At 57.1% G+C, this 19,068-nt stretch overlaps 1 long non-coding RNA gene across 1 annotated transcript; it reads left to right on the top strand.

The window, feature by feature from the left end:
* Positions 1-3,031: 3,031 nt before the first annotated feature.
* On the top strand, positions 3,032-12,296 carry LOC107520167. The gene is made up of 3 exons (XR_001599263.2): positions 3,032-3,126; positions 8,569-8,876; positions 11,494-12,296. It is a non-coding gene; the product is annotated as an uncharacterized LOC107520167 (long non-coding RNA).
* Positions 12,297-19,068: the final 6,772 nt, after the last annotated feature.

Raw genomic sequence — 19,068 nt, 5'->3', positions numbered from 1 at the left:
AGATGTTTTGCTGTCTAAAGGTCAGGGACTGAGTCAGATGGCCATCTAGAGCTTATCCCCTGGCCCTTCCCTGAGGATCTCTGTCTGATCCTGAGCCCGACTCGAGAGTAATATTTGAGAACAACTTCCAGACGGAACACTTTCCCTCGGTCTAACCTAGTTTTCTACAGCTGCTACTGAATGTAAGAGACAGTGCAATTATTGCGGATGAACCCCACGAAAGGCCACCAGTGAAAAAAACACTGGCACGGTATCTGCCTTCCGCCCTGGCGTGGGGCGGCGGGGGGTCGGGGGGGGATCCATGAGGTGAGGCCAGGAGGGGCTAGGTGAGGCCAGGAGGGGCTAGGCTTGCAGCAGGATGTGTCAAGGTCTAAGTCCAGGGTCATTTGTATGCCAAAGCTACGAGGCTTTTAGGACTAAGAAGACATCTAACGTGTGAGCACTTGTTTTCGTAGAAAAGAGAAAGAAGCACCAGATTTGTTCAAATGGCCTGGGAAAAGCAGCTAAAACGCAAGGGCCCCAAACGGGAGCGGTTGCAAAAGACCATCGTGGTTCCTAAGTTGCTGCTTTCTCACTGATTTAAAAATGGGTGCTGGCTTCGTGCCCGCGATCGACCAGCAGGTGTTTCGTTCATCACTGGCGACAAAGTTGGATGTGCACTGAGATCTCTCCTCACTCTCGGGGTGCCCTTGCGCCCTCATCTGCACAACTAACTCTCCTGATTCCCTCCAGCGTGTTTAAAGGACGACACCGGTTAGGTCAGCACAGAGCACACGTCAAAAACGGGCCCAAGAAATATCTGTAGGACAAGCAAGTCGGAGATGTGGGTTGGATAGAAAAATCAATGCTGTCAAGCTGAGAGGGAGGAGAATCTGCTGGCCCAGCACCGTGGAGCGGAAGCACGGTGAAGAGCCCGAGTCCCAGGGCCAGATGGCCTGCATGCTGCCCCTCAGTGGCCGTGGGACCGAAACCTCTCCGTGCCTTAGCTTCCTTGACTGTAAAACGGAGGCGATAACGCAGTACCTGCCTCAAAGGGTCGTTGTAAGAATTTAAGAAGCCAACGCAAGCAAAGCACTGAGAAGGAGGACGCAGCTAGCAACGTCTACCCACAGGGGCCGTGTCACAGCCCGCGGAGGTTTAGCCGAGATGGGCGGCCATCGCATTCCATTGCTGCTGGCTTTCAACTGAAAACTTTCATTGGACAATGCGGTGGGTGGAAGGGTTGCCCCCTCACCCCCACCCCACCACCCCAAAAGGTGCGTCTGGAATCTGTGACCTTGTTTGGAAAAAGGGTCTTTGCAGATGTAACTAAGAATCTTGAGATGAGATCGTGCCGGATTAGGGTGGGCCCTAAAGCTTCTGTTGTTCAAAGCGGCCAGCGCGCGAGCCCGGGTCCCCGCGTTGGAGGGGCTGAGCCTCGTGTGTGCTCTTGCCTCTGCCGACGAGAACCCTGCTTGGCATTTTTCCTGTGTTCAAACAGTTGAAATTTCTCAGCCTAAGTCTGCGTATCATCTATGGACGAAAAACTAAATGGCAGAGCAGAGAGGTCATCCTCAAGGTCACGTGAGGACGTGGCAGAGGCAGATGGCTCATCTAGCAGGGGCGATGACAAGTACAGAGAGATCGCAGGACAAAGAATCCGAAGACCCAAATGCTAAATCTGGCTGTTTCTCCCTGGCCAGGTGCAGCCCCTGCCATTTCTGGGGTCTCAGTTTTCCTGTCTGAGAAATGGAGGCATTGGGCCGCACGCCCTCTGAGGTCCCTTCCACTGTGACACTCCACGGGTCTGTGGCCACCCCCCGCATCGTGCAGCGCGGACGAAGGGAACGCCGGCAGCCTGCCCGGAGCCGGCCTTGGCTCTGCCTGCGGGCACGGCCGTGCAGCCAGGCCTCACCTGTCTGCCAACGCCCGCGTGAGGCCGGCGGGCGCGGGCGGCGGGCGCAGCGCGGGGGCCGCGCTGGCCGTGGTGCACTGCAGCAGCTGGCCGCGCCTGTCCCAGACAGGACGCAGGCAGCAGAGCCCTTCCTCCCGGTCTGTCTGGAAACAAGTCACATAGCAGTCTCACTTCGGTAATGAGATGTACATGGAATTGATGCGATTGCTCCTTCCGAACCATTTATTTAGGAGTCTTCGTTGCCCCCCGGCCCCCCCACACACACACACACTCTCTCTCCTTTTTTGTCTTTTCTCAGGCTCCCAGTTCATATCAAATCCAAAATCTGGGACTACTCCACTGCTCTCCTCTATTTCTCGGTTTATCTATACTGCATTATTTCTCGTGATTATATTAGGATGCACTATTTTAACCGGATCTGCATTTAAAGTGCTTCTGTCTCCTGGAATTTCCCCAGTGAAATTCCTGTCTCGGTCTCAAGCGATATTAACTCGTACGGAGGCAGAACGAAAACTTTAAGACTCATAGACGACGTCGGGATAAAATTTACACTTTGTGGCTGTCTCGTATGCGGGCGCATTTTGTCAATGGGGTTTTCTTGAAGGAAAGCAAAAAAAAAAAGAGGGAGATTTCCCCAGCTGTCGCAAATTCGCCGGCAGACGGAGAGGAATTTTCCTATCCTCTTCACCCTGAGTCTACCTCTCCCTCTGAAGTGTGGTGTGGACTTGACGGTCACTCATCGCCTCTGTCCCTTCCTGGGCATCATCAGGCTGTCATTCTCAAACTTCTGAACAAGTCGCACCTTCTCCAAAAATGTGGTCTCAGAAAGGAAGGAATTAAGAATTCTGCAGTCCAGGTCTCCTTTTTTTTTTTTTTTTTTTTTTTTTGCAAGAAAAGCATCTTAGGTGAACCGATGCGGGGGGTGGAGCAAAGCCGTGGACCTGCTAGTGAGGAAGTGTGGGGAGGGAGGAGGAGGTCCTTGGGAGCGGTGTCTCAGTAGGAGCGGGCATCTTGCAGTGTCAGAGGTTTAAGTTGAGCCGGCGGGGGGGGGGGGGGGGGGGGGGGGGGCGGGGAGGAGAGACCATCCCCGCCGCCCGCCTGCAGCGCCGAGTCCCAGCATCATTTCGGTGCAGGGCCCCAGCTGACACTTCTTATTTCGGGTCCTCCCTCCCCAGCAGTCGTCTGCAACTTGCCGGCATCCGGGCAGGACCGCCGCTGAGCAGAGGAGAAAGGTAACTTTCAGGGATGGGTGTTTGGGTTTCTGGAGGCTGGATCCGTTCATTTTATGCACTCCTCAGGGCAGCCGGCGGAAAGATCCCTTTTCCTTGGGGTTTTAAGAAGCTTCCCCTGCGGGGAAGGCGCAGCCGGCTCCCTGCACTTCGCAGGAACTCGGGGCGCCGTGAACTTCACCCAGGTCCTTCCCCGCCTGGCTTTCCAGCCGCACAGTGTGGGGAGAGCTGAGTCAGTTGCTCACAGGAGACAATTTTTCCAAAATAATTTTAAAATGCTGATCAGATTGTTGTTATCCTCAGATGGGTTTCTTTCTCATGTTGGCTTGCACCTTGTGTTTTTAGTTGAGCCACACGAGTATAAGTTTGTGGAGGAAATTTTCAGTGGGGGTTTTCTGATTTAAAAAATACAAATAAAAAATAGTTCTCCTCCATTGCGGTCCTGCTGCGGTCCCAGCAACCTGGTTAGCCGCAGAGGCTACCACGTTGCAGGCAGCCTCTGCTCTTCACCCTTGCTGGAGCCTGAGCCACCCGCCGGGCTTCTCCAAGCCCCTTGTCCTCCATCTCCTTGCCCACCCACCCTCTGCGAAGGACCCCGGTAAGTGAGCGGGCGTCCGTGACACCGGGGATTTGAAGGAGAATTTGGACACTGCAGCTTTAAGAATGCCGTACTGCGAAATCTTTCTCCTTCAAGTGACTGCAGACCAGCAGCAGCAGCAGCAGCAGCACTTGCGGCGGGAGGAGGGAGCAGGAGGAAGGGACACCCCGTGGGTCGGCCTGTTGGGTCCCTCGGACTGGGGAGCACTCAGCCCCCGGCAAAATTCAAAGCGCCATCAGGACCTTACTTTGGGTTGGCTTCCCTCCCACCAGCTTGGGGCCGGGGACCCCACAGACTTACGGACGAGTTCAAGCCGAGTCCTTGCCTGGGTGCGTGCGTTTGCGTCTGGCTGACTGGCTCTCGGAGCCGTGTGGAATCGGGCTGGAGAATCCGGTGGATCTCTACTGTGATCTCGCCAGCCTGGCTGGTACCCTGGGGACACAGATGCAGCCTTCACTGCCTTATTAATCGGGGGTGGAGCTTTTTCGTCTTTCGGGTTTACTGAGATGAGCTTTGGAGGGAAACTCAAAACAATGACTTGCGACCGCAGGGAAGGAGGCTGCAGCCTTTGAGAAGGGCTGAGTTCCCTTCTGTGTTAGCAGGAGGCGGTGAATGATGATGCGCGGGGTGCCAGGCACTTGTGGGGGGCTCCGTAAGAGACTCATCTAGCTGGAGACTGCACAGAAGGCGCGGCGAGCACACCGCGGCAGCGGCTCTTTCTGGGGACATGCACGAGCAGCTCCAGGCTCCTGAGCTCTGGTCTCTGGGGGCCAGATTCCTCCCCATCCAGTCAAAGGACAGGCACGGAGCCAGTTGCTGCTTCAGTAGGGGCCGGTGGGAGGAGCTCTGAGGCTGGCACTGCTGGGGTGGCATCCCCAGACCTGCGGTGCTGGACCAGGGTCTGTCCCAGGGGCGACGTCCTGTGGGACCAGCAGTGGCATCTGCCCAGGTGGTCTCAGGTGCTGGAAGGGCTGAGCTCCTTGAAATTCCTCCTAAAGTGAAAAGGTAGTTTGGGGTTTTGGGGGATTTTTTTTTTTTTTTAAACTTTAAGTCTCACAATAAATCATCTCTGATCGCTCAGGTGTAAATTACCCAGGCAAGCCCCAGAAACAGCAAGCGGACCGAGGCTGGCAATGTGTCATGATGTCCGAGGGCTCCTGCCTTGCGCTGAGGGTCTCGCCGTAGGCAGGAGCCAGGCTTGAAGGCTCATCCGCAGAAAACCCCGCCTGCCCCCGAGCAAGGCAGCTCCCCGGGGCACGAGAGGTGCTCCGACCAGACCAAGCCCTAGGTCTTTGGGGAAACGCACCCTCAGACTTGGTGCAGGCCTTAGATCACATGATTACGTGGACTGGAAAAGCACTCTGCAGGTGGGGGCAGCCCCCCTCCCCCAGACCAGGAGCGCCTTCTACGTCTCTACTTCTGAAACCCCCATTCTGTCCCTCATAGTCCTCCGGCTGGCTCTACTCACTTCTTACACATTCCCTGTATATTTAAAGCCATCTTTGGCCTCTGCTCGCCATCTGTGTGTTTGCAGAACCCCTTGAGTGATACGCAGCAACCTTATATTTCTAGACGAACGTCCTGAAATATGAAACATTCGAGCCCAGTGCACCCAGATGAGTCGCTGGGATCCTACACACTGGGGTCTTTTGAGGTCGGCATTGTGCGGGGCTGAAGATGGAGCCTCGTTTGTGCATCAGTCAGAACTTGCCCCCCACCCCACCCCCGGAAGCCGCTAGGATGTGCCCTTTGGACAAATGATGAGTTTTTCCTCATCAATGGGATAGAGGTGTCAGTGGCCTCTCCACCCTGGGGAGCAAGAGGATGCCCAAGCTAACTCCTCCCCCATCGGGTGCCTCCCTGCCCAGCCTGGATGACAAAAGAGCATCCTTTATACCTGGAATTAATCCCTTTATATCTGGAACCAGCCGAGAGATAAGCCTCTTGTCAATGCCTACAAAGCCAGTGCTGCTGTTGGCCCTTAGCCTCCTGGGCCCACTAATGCCTGGTCCCCTGTGGGAGGTCTGACCCTGCTGGGGCTCACCGATGACCTACACGCGCTGCGGGTCTGAGCTAAGTGGGGGACTCTGCAGGCCTTTCATTGTGAGAGGCCTCCTTCCCCCAGGTGGCACTGTCCGGGCCAAAGTGACCACATCAAGGCAGTCAGGGTCAAAGCAGCCAGGGTGACGCCAGACCCCCAGGGACAGACGAGCGGGGGAGGGGCTCAGCTCCTGCTGGTCCCCGGGTGCCCTCATCTCTGGGGCAAAACAGGGAGGCCGGCTGCTGAGGTGCTGGCGAGGGGGCAGCTGGTCCCGGCCCGTGAGGTGCCGCCTTTCCCAGGTTTCGTCGGGGAGAGAATCCAGCGTGACTGGTGATGACCATCACAAAGCCCAGGCGCCCCATGTAGGACTCATTAGTTGTGGGGCTGCGGGAGGGCGGGCGTCAGGGCAAGACTCTCCCCCTACCAGCCCTGGGGGTCAGATCCCCACGGCCTGAACGTGACCCCACAGGAACATTTAGGGGGTGATGTGGGCCCTGGCTGGTCTTTAAGAAGAATTCTCTGCCTTTGCATCCCCCAGAGGACTCAGGGCAGGGAGGGTTATAGTCCAGTCACTGCTGAGGGGGAAAACGAGGCTGGAGCGGGTCCCTGAGTTGGGCGGGGGCTGTGCCTGGAGGGGGCCGGTCCAGGGCCTGTGTGTCTTGGCCCAGGGACTCCTCGCAATGCACCATGCTGACTCAGGGCTTCTCCAGCTCTCTCCTCTCCCACCCGGTCAGCTGCCCCGGCCGTGGCCGGTGCAGCCCTCGCTGCTGGGCCTCTGGGTCTCCTTGCGCAGAGAGTGGGGGCCTGGGCCGCTGCAGGCCTTCCCCCGCCCTCCCCCCCCCCCCCCGGCCGGGCCCCCGCCAAGTCAGCAGCGCCGGCTGCTGCGGGGCCGCAGCGTCTGATGGTGCGGAGGCCCTGCACCCCAGCACCCCCCCCCGCACCCCCTGCACCCCTGCACCCCCGCACCCGGCACCCCTGCACCCCTGCACCCCCGCACCCGGCACCCCCACGCCCCCGCACCCGGCACCCCCGCACCCCTGCACCCCCCCCGCACCCCCGCACCCCTACACCCCCGCACCCGGCACCCCCGCACCCCTGCACCCCCGCACCCCTGCACCCCTACACCCCCCGCACCCGGCACCCCCACACCCCTGCACCCCCACACCCCTACACCCCTACACCCCCGCACCCCTGCACCCCCACACCCTCACACCCCTGTACCCCCGCACCCTCGCTTGGGCCTGTCCAGCGGCCCCTCCCAGCGGCTGCCACAGCCAGCACGAGACCCGACCCAGCCCCCGACTGGTGCAGGGAGCGAGGCTCCGCTTTCATCTCCGCCACCCTTCCTGGGTGACGCGGCCAGGGCCGAGCGCCCGGGCCGCAGGCGGCCCGCCCCCGGGAGTGCCGGGCAGCCGGGGCCTTGCGCTCCGCGGCGGTCGTCCCCGCAGGTGCTTCGGCGCCCCCCAGGTGTGCGGCGTGACCTGCGGAGACCTCCGTGGAAGAGCGGACGTCCAGCCCCTGGCTTAGGCGGCACGGACTTTGCGATGGGTGGAGGGGGCCACGTCCGGGGCCGAGCTGCGGCCCTCCGACTCCGCAACCCGGACGGCCGCCCGCTTGCAACGCGAGGCCGCCTTTCCAGCTGGCGGGTGAGGAAGGGGCTCGCGTCTCGGGCACCCCCCTGGGTAGGGCGGAGGGACCTCCTTGGACATTGTTCTAGAATTCTCCCCCGAGGATGGCTGAGACAGCCCGTGGAGACGAGTCAAGGAGGGTAGGGAGACAGCTTTTCCGGGTGTCATGGAGTCAGGGATGGAGGGAGTCGGGCCCCACTGCAGAGGGATGCGGAGTCAGCAAATGTGTGTGTGTGTGTGTGTTGTGGGGAGTGAGGGGTCCTGTAGCTGCTGACCCTCCTGAATGATGTGAGGGCCTTAGGTGGCAGGAGCCAGGGCCCGGGGGCAGAGGACAGTCCCAGGGCATCCAGACCGCACCTTCGGCCCAGAATAGCAGCCTTTGGAGTAGGTCTTCCTTTATGCCAGTGTCGGGAATATGCTGTCCCACTTGTCCCCAGGGGCCTGTTCCTGGCAAAAGCCTCGTCTCCCGGCTGGATGGGAAGTGATTTCACGCTGTGCACGTGAGCCTGCCCTCCTGGAGCTGTTCAGGGCTGTGACAGCTTAGAGACCTGCGCCTCCCGCTGTCTGGGACCCTGGACTTCTAGGGGAGGCTGAGTGGCTGCCTCTTGCCCCCAGTCGCGGGAGTGTCTGCCCCTCGGAGGCTCCCTCCCCTCGGAGCCTGCCCTGGGATGGCCACGGAAGTGGGAGAAGGGGTGGAGATGGCAGGGACCCCGCTCAGAGCTGATGTCATCAGTCTCCTGGGCTTGCCCAGGCCTGTGGCTGCCCCAGAACTGGCACCGGGAGCCCTTTCGCTGAGCCCGGACAGACACAGCACTGCGGCTGCCCGTCTTCTGTCCAAGGGCGTGGGGATAGGCGGCTCTCCAGCCCTGGACCCTCTGGGCAGTGCCAGCTGGCCAGCCCCATAGCTCCTGCAGGGACAAATGTATAAGGAAGACGTGAGGGCCAGGAGAACGAGTGGTGGGCCTGGTCGTCAGCGGGTCACGGGACTCTGGTGCTGCTCCCCTGGTAAGGCCGCAGCGCCCAGAATCCCGAAGACGAGGAGTCCCAGGACCTCGGGGGGTCGGGGAAGGGACAGCAGGCAAAGGTGTGCGCATGCCGCGGGCACCCTAGGGCCCCAGGGCCAGACCCCGACCCACGCACTGGCCCGCCGACCACTGTTCCTTTTCGCCCCGGGGCAGAGTCAGCAGCGTCCCAGCCGTTCGCATCCTCTGCAGCTCTGACGAAGGAGCAGAGCCCGTCTCCCCTCTCCTGCACGTGAACTTCGGACCCACGAAGGACAGAAGCTGAGGAATCATCGGGCTCCAGCCTCGCGCTCAGAGAGAAGGACAGTGAGGTCCGAAGACGACACCAGTTTGCCCAAGGACCTGGGCAGCTCAGGGCAGACCTGGGAGTCCCTGGGCCGTGGACCGACCTGGCACGTGGGACGAGGAGGAAGCCGTCAGTGCTGGACCCATCAGGCACCCTGACTCGGGTGAAATAGGACAAGGTAAGGAAATTGGGGACCAAGAGGTGACACAGACCCGGGGTCCTGAGAACTGTGGACAGAACTTACAGGACCCCGGCCGCGCTGCTCTGGGAACTGAGCGCCTGCCCTTTACGGTTCCCAGGCGGCAGGGAGCAGGAGGCTTCTCTTACAGTCCCTCCCTTTCGATTCTGGGAGATTGTGCCGCTTGAGCCTGGTGGCTCCGTCAGGACGGTAGCGTTGTAATTCAGGCTTCTTCCAGCAGAGGGCTTCCGAGGACGTGGGAAGGAGACCCAGCTGGTCACTGCAGGGCAAGGTGGGTTTGGAAGCGGGTGTTCAGTTTTGTATGATCCCATGCATTCAGGCAGGAAGAGCTTATCGGGATTCTGTTTTGACTAATAAACACAGAAATTCCCCTTAGAAGCCTCTCCGCCCCAGGTCATCCCACACGTCATCTGGGACTCTCACAAAGCGCTGGCGGAACATGCCGAAAGGGGTGCCGTGGCTTTTGCCGTTATCGTTTCTTAGAACTGGCGGGGGTAGTCGCCTGCACATCTGTCGTCTTACGACACTTAGCAGCATTCCCAGGAAGGCTGGCCATCTTCGATGGGTGGCAAAGGGCAGATGAAACAGCCCACCGGCAACGCTACACTGACTGAGCGCCCTGGTGCATTTGCAAGGTCTCCGGGCTGCCCGCGGGTTTCGGCTTGGGTCTCGTGCCCACTCCTGGCTGGGGAAACGTAGCAGGACAACAGCAGCAAACCCAGACGGCAGTTCGTGGGGGTCGGCCGCAGAGTTTGGTCTCGTTCTTTCCCCATCAGCCTCTCCCTTGATGCTCTGTTTTTGTCCTTGTTTGGGGGTTTCTAGTCAGAGTCTCAACTCGCTTTTGTGCCCACTGAGTTCTCTCTTTCACCAATTCGGTGTTACGGGTAAAACCAGTCTCAATACCCCAGAACCTAACATGCCGCCTGCTCCCGACCTTCGGCTCCTTGGAGACAGATTACTGTGATTATCTAAAAGACAGCCCATGTGCCTACGTCATGAAGAGATTGCCTCTCTTCTCTACGGTAAAATATGGCTTATAGGTTAGATGTTAGCATACCCAGGTGCTAATTTCTGAATTCTCCAGGTTAGGCCGTGTCGTGTTCATGTGTACACAGCACGCGCTTGTGGGAGTCATTGCCACAGAGCAGGAGACCTGCCAGACCCCTTGTTAAGATGTAGGTGGTGTTTAGGTCGACCTGACAGGGGTGGATAAAGTTAACTGAGAGATATGACTAGGGCCTCCTCAAATGGGACCAATAGGCCACACATAGCTTTTTGACTCTCTGGCACTGAAAAATTATTATATCTCCCAAAGAATTCTTGATAGCACCTTCCTGATCATTTGGTTCAACCCAACGAATATTAATTGGGCACCCAGTGACATCAGAACCGGGTCAAATAGTCTAAGGTAGGGCCCTGCCTTTAAACTCAACAGCATTTCACTGTGTGACAACAGGGTATTAAAGCGCCAAGGGACAGAGGTCACCCCTCAGCGACAGAGACGACAGTTCCAGTTCTGTCTTTCCCTCCTCCCTCCTGGAACCTGGCCAAGTGTGGACGCGCAGACGTTTGCCAGTGCGCTAGAACACTTGAGCTCAGAAGCCCGGCTACTTGACCTGTCCAGTCTTGGTCCTCAGGCTCATACTGCAGGGCCTGTCACTCGCTTTCTCAAGATGCCCATCTGCCGGGGGTGAGGCTTTCGGCCTGAGCTTTGCGTGCACAAAAGGCCTTCAGGTTTTTTAATGTCGTTTCTCGTAAGTAGCCCAATTCTCTCGTATTTGGGTTTGTGCGTGGGCACACATGCTGAAAGAATTCTGTTTTAAAAGCGCAAATGTGCCTGTCTCTAACCCTGTTCTGACATGTCCTCATTTTGTAAATCCCCAGGTCCCCTAAGATGTGGCATTGGTTCGGGTGTCTCTCGTCCTCTGAAAGGTCCTGCCACGTGCAAGGCAACGCCCCTTGTGGTCTGAAGGTCACCTTGCCTTGTGGCCTGAATGTCACCTTGCCTTGTGGCCTGAATGTCAAAAAGCGTCCGTTCAAGGTCTGGGAGACCTTCTGTGTCATAAATGTGCTCGTTTCACAACAGAGGACCAGGCATAAGTGGTTTTATTCCAAAAGTACAAATTTGGGTTTTCTTCACAACAGGAGGGGAGAGGTAGGGCAGGCTCGTGATAAAACTGTGCACTGAGCCCAGCTTGTCTTTGATGCTCGCCCGCTGCCTTCAACCACCGACCTCCCGAGCTTCCCCACAGGGACCCCAGGTCACCGAGGAGCCTGTACATACAGCACTTCCGCTCAGCCCGGCGGCCCGACGCCATGTTTGCGTTGTGTCCGACCTGACCCTCCTACCTTGGGAGTTTGCACACTCTGTTGGGGATACCCTGTGTACAAAGGGACAAGCTCTGTCTGGCATCTCCTGGGGGAATGCAATGCCTTAACTCAAAGGACAGGTTCCTAACGGCAAAATCGCCGTGCGGGGAGAAGGCTGGGAAGGATACCTGAGCAGACTGCCAGGTACCTGTAGGTCACCTCCCTGCTCACCTGGCCCTGGAATAGGTTTGGTTTGCATAACTGCTTTGCCTCTTTGCTTCTCTAGGTCTCTGGAGGCCAAAAGCGGCTGCTCTCCCAAGGCGACCCTTCCAGGCACGTAGGACAGACACGGCTCCAGCCGAGGAGTCCTGTGAGTGCCCTTTACCTCTTCTGGGCGGGAACCCGATGGGTGCTTGCTCGGTTTTCTGAGGGCTGTGCTAAGCGTTCTTCCTACGTATAGAAATACGTGGGCGATGCCGGTCCGTGGCTAACGACAGTGAAAGGGGCGAAGTCTACAAATATATAGCTTGGTAGTATCTGCCCAAAAGGCTGAAGATGAGTGTTGGCGTGGCCGGGTAGAGAACAGGGGTTCCGCTGAGGATGGTGGCTGGTGTCATTCGCGAGAGTCGTCCCTGCGGTCTGCGTCCCTGGAACATTTCTGTGTCTGGGATCCGGGTGCCTCTCTTTCTGGCGTTCTCTGTTGACCTTGGCCGTCCTTTAGAGGGGACGCTATGGGCAGGCGGCCGTTCCCCCCGGGACCATGTCTCTTCAACACCCGCCCTGTTTCACAAGGGTCCCACCTGCCCTCAGCACTTCCACGGCTCTGCCCGCCCTGCGACCTCAAGGCCCACACGTGGAATTGTCTTCGACCCGCCCTTCAGCGGAAGATCCTCTCTCCTGCAGAACCATTCACACTTCCTGCCGACGCGGGGTTACTTTTCCTTTTCGTTCTTTCTGATTGATCAATAGAATAACGTGGTTATCCGTGGTTATCAGAAATAATGTGCTTCTGTTAATATTTGCCGAATTAGGAGAGAATTGTTGTTTCTTTGGCTGTTAGAAACGGGTATTGTAATCCTGGGCCTAAGATCTCCCTTAGTACCATTCCCTCCAACGTCTCCCCGGGGGCCCAGGATGGAACCGGGCTTCGTTGTTACAGCCCCTGGTTCTCACTGCCTGGTGGTAATGGTGGTGGTGGAGATGAAAGACAGTGAATGCTGTCCCCCTGTGCCCTAGTCTGGTTCTCAGGGATGGGGAGAGGACTTCTCGGTGCATTCCAAGAGCGGCCAGGCTGAAGCGGCGGGAACAGAGTCAGCAGGGGAGAGTGGAGAGAAATGAGGGTGCGAGCCAGCGGGGGGCTGGTTCGTTTGAGCCCTTCGGGCCGCAGAAGAGACTTTGGCTTCGACTCTGAGTGAGGTGAGGGGCCACTGGAGGGTTTCGAGCAGAGGAGCGATGTGATCAGACCTCATTCTAAATAGATTGCTCTTTGATGCCATGTTGAGGACTGACTTTGGGGACCAAGTGAACCCCGTTAGGCTTCGACAAGGTCAGAGAGTGGTAGTGGCTTGGACAAGCGCGGAAGCCATGGATGCGATGAGAAGACTCTGGGAAGGGTCTAGATTCCAGCTGCGTTTCGAAGGTGGAGCCAGCAGGCTATGCTGATGGACTGGATGTCGGGGAAGAGAGACAGAGGTCAAGGAGGGACTGCGAGGGTTTTGGCCAGAGCACCAGAAGGAAGGGGTTGCTGTGTCTGGAGAAGGGGAGACTTCGGAGGAGCAGTCGGGGAGTGGGGTGCAATCAGGACTTTAGTTGGGGATATATCACGTGTTCAGATTCCTGTTACACATCTGTGAAGCTTCGAATTGGCAATTGGCTCTCAGCGTCTGGAGGTTGGCTGAGAGATTGTGGCCACAGATATTAACGTTGGAGTCATCAAGCCATGAGGCGAGATGAAATCACTCAGGGGGTGTAGGCGGACCGACCCCTGGGGGTCAACACAAAGACAGTGGGGGCTGGAGGAGGAACCAGCAGAGACCAAGAGAGCGTGGTCGGCGAAACAGGCGAGAACCAAGGAAGAGTGGTACCCAACACTCCAAAGGGGAGGGAGAAGCGTTTCAGATATCAGGGAGAGACCAGCTGTGTCTAGTGATGCTGATGGGTCAAGCAAAACGGGGACTTGGAACTGACCATTGGGTTTAGCGGCAGGGAGGTCATCGGTGACCCTGACGAGGAAGGAGGACAACAAAAGCAAGCTTCTGCGGCTGCCTCCCTAGACCTAGGGGGTGGGAAAGGGAGATCTGTCAGACTCAGGCTCGCTGGACTGTGTGGGTGGGGACTCAGAGAGGCCCACCCCTTCTGCCATGGGCCCCAGCCAGGGCAGCTGCAGGACCAGTGGGCCTGTCTGTCCTCTTGTCTCCAGTGATTGCGGAGAGACGGCCTCCAGGCCACGAGTCAAAGGGACCCACCCATCTAGTTCTGATCCTACTGAGAGCAGCCAGGCATTCAGCACCGGGCTGCCCAGGACAAGTGACCCATCCGACCTTTCAAAATATTTCGCCCAAACTCAGTCACACTACTCCCTTTCAAATACCATCCGTGTGCACATAGTCAGGCTACGGCATTATAGTCAAAGCGCACTGGCTAGCTTGACATCGAAAGACCTTCGGTCCTCAACTAATTTAAAGCACAATTTGGTGACCAAAGAGGAGTCTCTTTACTGTGTTGCATTTGGGGATCCAGGGCACCAAAAGTGGATTGTCGTGGAGGCTCCCCTATCCATACCTGTTATGCTTCATGTACTGAACAGTGTCTTAGCCCACCGGTCCCCCACCTTTTTGGCACCAGCGACTGGTGCGCCTATGAGAATCTAAGGCCTGAGGATCTGAGGCGGAGCTGAGGCGGTGATGCTGGCGCTGGGGAGCGGCTGCAGATACAGATGAAGCTTCGCTCACTTGCCCGCTGCTCACCTCCTGCTGTGCGGCCTGGTTCCTAACAGGCCGAGGACTGGTACCCATCCATAGTCCGGGGTTGAGGACTTCTGTCTTAGAGTGAGCACAGTGTGCGGGGAGCCGCGTCCTAGGGTTCTTTCTCATAAGGCCCCTCAGTGACAGCGAGGCGGCGTGTGAGGCCTGCTCTGGCCTCACTCGGGATAGACTTTGGAGCTGCGTTGTCCGGTACGGTAGCCACTAGCCACACGCATTACCACAACGAAGAAGGAACTGACTCCTACATTTTATTTAACTAATAAATTCCAGTGATCACATGTGGCCAGTGGTTACCGTAAGGGACAGCAAAGACACTGGACTTTCCCACCATTAGCGCTGCTGATTTTAACCTTTTAAATTTGTTGGGAGTGGGGGCGAGGGAAGAGGCAGTCAAATTGTGAGTAAAATTTTGTGTGATGTGAGTTGTTGGAGGTTTCTTGGAAAGGGTTAATAGCTGGCATCAGATTCTCCCAGGATTATGTGACCCAAAAGAGGTTAAGAACCATCAATCCGGAGCAATAGATTATATATGTAAAATGAAGTATATATAATGCATAATATGACATGCATCATGTAGATTATATAATATACGCATTATCATGTATTTTATGTGGGGTACCCCTAGTGAGGCAGAACGTAACTTTTTATTTAACGAGAGAAAAGTCGTGGCCCGCCTCTGTTTCCGGCAATGGGGTCATAACGCAGTCTCGAAGTAGTCCTTCTTGACCCTGGGAAGAATCACTCAAGGGTCCCTTTGACGCTGGGTTCTGGGGACAGGGCAAGACTGAGGAAGGGCCGTGGCCAGGTAGAGCTGTGCCCCCCACCCCCCACAGTGGAGCGTGAAGATTGTCGAGAAGGTATTTGGAAACTTGCAATGGGGCCGATAAGCCTTGGGGACAGAGTGGCATCGCAGACCTTTGAACTATCTGGAATGAACTGGGGTGGCCCCAGTGAGGTCAGCTGACAGGAAGGACGAGGTGTCTGAGGATCGAGTCATCTGAAGCCAACCCCAGGGACTAGGAACTCCTAGAGAAGGAGGTGACCTGAGCGCCCCCATACCCAGGGGGCCGCCGTAGCATCCATGGAGGCTGACAGCAGACTCTGGAGACAGACCACCCAGGCTCATATCCCAGCTCTGCTACTCACTAGCAGCATGACCTTGGACAAGTTACCTAACCTGTCTGCTTCAGTTTCTTCATCTGTAAGATGGGGCAATAAAAGCTTAAGGTTATTATGAGGCTTAAACAAAGCACAGCACTGGGGCCCAAGCCTGGCCAAGAGAGACCCCCTAATGTGTTCGTCGAATGATCCAATGTGTGGGTCGGCAAGCGTCCTATGAGGAAACAGCTGTGCCATCAAGGGTCATGGGTTTCCCAACTGCACCTGGGAAAACAGCAGACCAGCCAGCCACCTGACCACCTCAGGTGTCCTCTGAAGGGGCAGTGGGGGCGGTACCCAGGACAGGAGCCTTGGGGTTGAGCTGCTGCCGCCCACGATCTTTAGGATATGAGCTGGGGCCATTGTCAGTTTGGATATTAAAAGGAAACTGGTCCTATTTTCCTCTTTGAGCTGAGAAATGGGAGGTACTAGTTACATGTATTTACAAAAGCTGCAGGCAGCAAACAGATCTGGGCAAGTCTCATCTCTCTGGACTCACGGTTGGGGAGTTTTCATTCCAATAAGGGTGGAGGGGTTCCCCTCTGTGTTCTGAGGCTAACTGCCCTGCCTTTGGGATTCTGCAGAGGCCCAAATCCCAGGTCTGTCACTTATAAGCTCTGCGGCTTTAGACGAGGACGTAGACTGAAGCCTCTTTGAGACTATTTATCGCCTGCTAAATGGGCATCATACCAGAAGGTTCATGGAGGATCATCAAATGAGATCAAGTCTGCAGAACATGTAACAGTACATAATGTATATAATATAGGCTTGATAAATGGTAGCTAAATTATATATGCTATGTGTACATACTGAATATCTATCCATCAATCAGTCGATCCGTAGATAAACATCTCCTAGGAATAAGTTGATCCTCTCTGTCCTCAATTAGGGAAAAGGTTGATTTGATGCGTAAGCCAAAGAGCGACTTCGGGAAAATAAACAGAACCATAAAGCTATGTTTAGCTAAAACGCCCAGTCAGCACAGCGATGAGTAGGCAGTTCAAAGCAATCCTTCCCTTTGTATAGCGTTCTGACTTCTTACATTCATGTTATTTTTAATCTGGGGGTGATTTCTTCACCAACCCGGCAAGTCAAGCTGTGCTTCCTTATTCAGAGATGGGGCCTTGAAAATTGTGCTTGGTGACACAGTGCTTTGTAAGTGCCAGGTGGGCTTCCCCGAGCACTGCCACATGCTACACACACACACACACACACACACACACGCACACACCTGGCCCACCATCACCCCATCAAGTGATCCTCTGATATTACGATGAAGAAAGCCCCTCCCCATGGACCCCTCTCTTCTTCTTTAGGCTCCAGTCTGGGGCCCTGTGTCCCTGTCGTCCTGTCTCCCGGCTTAATAAGAGGCTGCCCTTGTGGCGGCCACAGTTAGGGGAAACCTGGCCGCCACCAAAAGGATGCTCGACCCTCCTTTACCTACCACCAGATTAGGCTTTTGGGGACCTGCTGGGTTCATGCCACATCCCTTTAGTCAGTGAGCAAGAATGGTGGCTCCTTTTTTTCCTGCCGGGATATACCTTCCACACCATAATTTCACCACTTAAAAAGGGTACGATTTAGTGAGTTTTAGTATATTCACCATGATCTGATCCCAGGACTTCATTATCCTTTTTTAACTCACATTTTTGGACAAGATTAATCCCCAGGCTGACTGGGGAGCAAGACTGCAGGACTTGGCGAGCCCTGTTTTTCAGCTGCGTCCGGGGACAGGTGTGTGGGGTGCAAGGTGAAGTTCACTGATACTACTTGCATAGCCCCCCTTTCTCCATAGCCCCCCTTTGCTTGCAAGTTAGGGCTGCGTGTATATATCCAGGTGCTCGATGGGTCCTAGAGGAAATGCAGATGGACTTAGTGTCCTTGTGTCTGGGGGGGGCGGGGCTGGAGAGAAGTGAGACGGATTTTGGTGTATAGAAAAAGAGGCCTTGGCAAAAAAAAAAAAAGAGGCCTGGCTGTGTTTTGGCCTCTGCGGATAGGAAAGCGGGTAGGAATCTGGTTACTTCGCTTCCCTGGTTGCCGGGGACGGGTGCCTGCGAAGCGTCTTCGTTCATTCGTTTGCTGCCCAGGTCAAGGCATTCTGGTGGCTCTGAAAGGAGGAAAACACGAATGGGCCGGCGAGGGCAGAGGCTCCCCGATGGGGACGCGTTTGGGCAGGTGTCGCATGCATGCAGCAGGCAACGAATAACGCTCCTCGGGGCCTCCGGAGGGGCCTCCAGAGGTCCTTCGGATGAGCCGCGGGATGCACGTGCACAGTCCTTCCCCTTGCCCAGAGGGGCGGGATTTCGCTCGCTCATTCATTCATTCATTCATTCATTCCACAACATTCATTGAATCGATACCGTGGGTACACACCAAGGCTTGCTGAGGCTATGCTATTTGCTAAATTAAGGCAGGATGGCAGGGGCTTAAGGAGCAAAGCTCGGGGTCCAGAAGGGATGGACTTGGGTCCTGGTTCCACCCCGCTCTCCTTTCAGATTGTCCCTTCCTGGTCCTCGGCTTCCTCGCGTGTAAATGGGTCGGTGCTAGTCCCTGTCTCTCAGAACTGTTTTGAGAATGGATGAGATTAGCTTGGGGGCGGGGGGCGTGCAGGATGACCCCTGGCACACTGGGCACACAGAGTAAGTTAGCCGTTACTATTATCGCCGAGGTCACACGGCGTGTCAGGGTTAGAACCCCCTTTCCCTTCCATCACCGTGCGCTGCCTCCTTTAACCCTGGAGTCTTGGAGGATATGTGGGGCCTTGCCCTGCACTGCTGGTACCGGGAAAGGTAGGCCAACCTGCAGCCATCCGCCAGCACCCCTGCCTTCTCGCTGGCTCCTGGGCTCTCTCCTTTTCTGTCCTAGAATCCCTGGAAAAGCCTGGGAGACACAGACCCCACTCAGACTCAGCCCTGTGAGCCTCCGATCCTCAGCCCTCAATGGGGTGGCTCACGCCTGGCCTCCACCTGCTCCCTCCAGGGTGCCCAAACGTGCCACACACCCAGCAGGTCCCCTCCCTGCCCCACAACAGGGCTATTTTCTCCCGGTGCGGGACCAGGAGTCCCCATGGGCCTCCCGCGCTTGCTTCGGGGAGCCGCCGCCTCCTGAGGCCAAGGACACCGGCGCCCTTCAGTGTGTCTCTGCGCGAGGCTGCACCCCGCGGAGAGAAGCAATTTTGGCAGAGAGTGAGTCTATCAGGAGGGTTTGCTTCGGGGGAAGCGATTTCTGTCCTGCAACAACCTCCAGGGCAGAGGGAGGCCCGGGGGACTCCCGTCCCCTTCAACCTGGGCGTGGCGGGCCCTGGGGCAGCTTGTCCCAGCAAGGGCCCTGAGGTCGGGACCTTGTCTTACCGGGTGGGATCCATGCTGGCCAGGGGCCGGGGAGCCCCTTCCCCACAGCGGAGGGGCTCTTCATGGCCATTCCTCCGACCCCGAGGGCGTCCGGCCCACGCGCAGGGCCGTGTGGGAACGCGAGAAATCAGGGGCGCGCACCGCGCGGTCCGCCCCGGCGCCTCCCCGCGGCGCTGGAACTCGGGGCCTGCGTCCGCGTTCGTGTCTCGGGGAACCTTTACGGATGGTGGGTTGGGGGCTGCGCCCGGCACCCAGACGAGCCGATCCCCTCCCGTGGCCCCCGCCGCCTCCTGCGCCCCGGGACGCGCCGAGTCTTGTCACCCCAGTGGCCCACAGCGCCGGAACTTGGGGGCGCGGTGCGTAGGGGCG

Source organism: Rousettus aegyptiacus, unplaced genomic scaffold (genome assembly GCF_014176215.1).
Source record: "Rousettus aegyptiacus isolate mRouAeg1 unplaced genomic scaffold, mRouAeg1.p scaffold_m13_p_1, whole genome shotgun sequence".
NCBI classification, from domain to species: domain Eukaryota; kingdom Metazoa; phylum Chordata; class Mammalia; order Chiroptera; family Pteropodidae; genus Rousettus; species Rousettus aegyptiacus.
Note: the sequence above shows the minus strand (reverse complement) of the source record. Positions and strands in the feature narration are given on the sequence as shown.